Genomic DNA, 2,500 nt, shown 5'->3' on the forward strand with positions numbered 1-2,500 from the left:
GTTCCCATACTGGCCATAGGCCATAGGGCACCGAACGGCCAACTTTTGGTCCGGGGGTGAAATTTTTTTTTCACGAGATTTTGATGAAAATGGCTTCGGAACGCGTTTCTAATAATGAAAAGTGAAACCAAACAGTATTTGCGAAGAAAAAATTGTCCTATGAAAAAATCACTTTTTCTTAGGGTACGGGTCAAAAATTTTCTAAGTCCCAAAAAATCACATATTCTCGAATATCTCGAAAACTACTTATCGGACAGGGGTCAACCAAGGTGTTTTAGAAAGGTCTTTACAAGCTCTATTTAATGAGCCATAGCGACTTTCAAGTGATTTTTTGACACTTTTTCGCATATCGGCATCCTTGGTTCCCATACTGGCCATAGGCCATAGGGCACCGAACGGCCAACTTTTGGTCCGGGGGTGAAATTTTTTTTTCACGAGATTTTGATGAAAATGGCTTCGGAACGCGTTTCTAATAATGAAAAGTGAAACCAAACAGTATTTGCGAAGAAAAAATTGTCCTATGAAAAAATCACTTTTTCTTAGGGTACGGGTCAAAAATTTTCTAAGTCCCAAAAAATCACATTTTCTCGAATATCTCGAAAACTACGTATCGGACAGGGGTCAACCAAGGTGTTTTAGAAAGGTCTCAACAAGCTCTAAATAATGGGCCATAGCGACTTTTTAGTGATTTTTTGACAAATTTTGTCATATCGGCATCCCGAGTTCCCATACTGGCCATAGGCCATGGGGCCCCGAACGAAAAAATTTTGGTCCGAGGGTCAAAATTTTTTTTCTCATAAATTTGTTCAAAACGCCGTCGGAACGCGCCTTAGATCATGAAAAGTGAAAAGAAACAGTATTTTGCAAAAGTTGGGGTGGCCTATGACTTACATGGCCACGTCCTAGGTCCGAGTTCCCGAGGTCGTGTTCTTCAGTGGCGGAAAAAAATGGCCACTTGTGGGAGATGCAAAATGTTCATTTTGTATTATAGGGGACACACTATCGAAGCGAAAATTTCAGAAATGGCCTAAAACGTGAAGAAATGATGGGGTATGTACGAAAAGAAGGTTTTTATGGTCAAACGGTGAAAATTTTTTTTTTATGAAAAATTTTGGTCTCCCACCGTTCATGAATTTCTAGGACCAAAAATCGAAAAATTTGAAAACTTCACGATCGAAAGGGAAACGCATATGTGGTGTTCCTAGGTGTGTACGGTGTACGAAAAACGGGTTCACGATGAGATATCAGGCAAATAAGTGGACCTAAAGTGAGTTATACGGGTAAGACGAGGTGTCCAAAGACCGAAATAGGGGTACCAACTGAGAACGAAATGAAGGTCCCCGAAGTCGCCATACAAGTTATAGGAGGTGTCCAAAGTACGAAAAGAGTTCCATATTCGGCTGTTCCTACTATATGGTTCCCTGATTGCTGCTCCAAGGAGTAGTGAGGAAGTGTCCAAAGGTCTGTTGGGGGTATCGAGGTGATACCCTCGACGGACAATATGCACGAAAAGTGGTTCGATGATCTATCCTGTAGGTCGTACGGCAGCCATACCCGGCTGGAAGTACCGCGGTAATTCCGCAATAAAACGTTCGCCAGACGAACAAACAAATTGAATTAGCTCATCGTAGTGTACGGAAACGAAACGAAAATGTAAGGTGATTAGGGATCCGGGAGCAATCTCGCGATCCCATGGTTCGGTGTAAGAAATGATACGAAGTGTTCATAAGTCTCCTCTGGAGGCAGAACCATCGTAGCAAAGTTCGGGAACCCAAGGGTCACAAAAACTCGTAGGACGATATCCACGAATAATCGGGGACTTGTGGGGACTACCGTGCCCTGACAAGTCAACTACACCTTAACTGGTGATGGTCGTCCTACGGGGACCTGCGGGGAACAAAAGGGTCACAAAAACTCGTAGGACAATATCTCCGAATAATCGGGGACTTGTGGGGACCACCGTGCCCTGACAAGTCAACTACACCTTAACTGGTGATGGTTGTCCTACGGGGACCTGCCGGGAACCCAAGGGTCACAAAAACTCGTAGGACGATATCCACGAATAATCGGGGACTTGTGGGGACTACCGTGCCCTGACAAGTCAACTACACCTTAACTGGTGATGGTCGTCCTACGGGGACCTGCGGGGAGCAAAAGGAGTCAGAAACAATCGTAGGACGATATCCACGAATAATCGGGGACTTGTGGGGACTACCGTGCCCTGACAAGTCAACTACACCTTAACTGGTGATGGTCGTCCTACGGGGACCTTCAGGGAGCCGCAGTAAGTCGCAGGTCGTATGCGAGCCTTGATTGGTCCTGTTGGGGGCGTGCGGGGTGTAATGCCTCGGTACGTCAAATGTTGGTGTACGATGTACATCGATAATCTGACATCCTCCTGAACAACCTTTGCTCGTGTGGTTATTGGCGCTGTGGAGTCGGTGTACTGCCGCAGGTCAATGAGAGTGGTCACAACAAAGATTGTGTCACCTGATGAACG

Source organism: Anopheles stephensi, unplaced genomic scaffold (assembly GCF_013141755.1).
Source record: "Anopheles stephensi strain Indian unplaced genomic scaffold, UCI_ANSTEP_V1.0 ucontig385, whole genome shotgun sequence".
Lineage (NCBI taxonomy): Eukaryota > Metazoa > Arthropoda > Insecta > Diptera > Culicidae > Anopheles > Anopheles stephensi.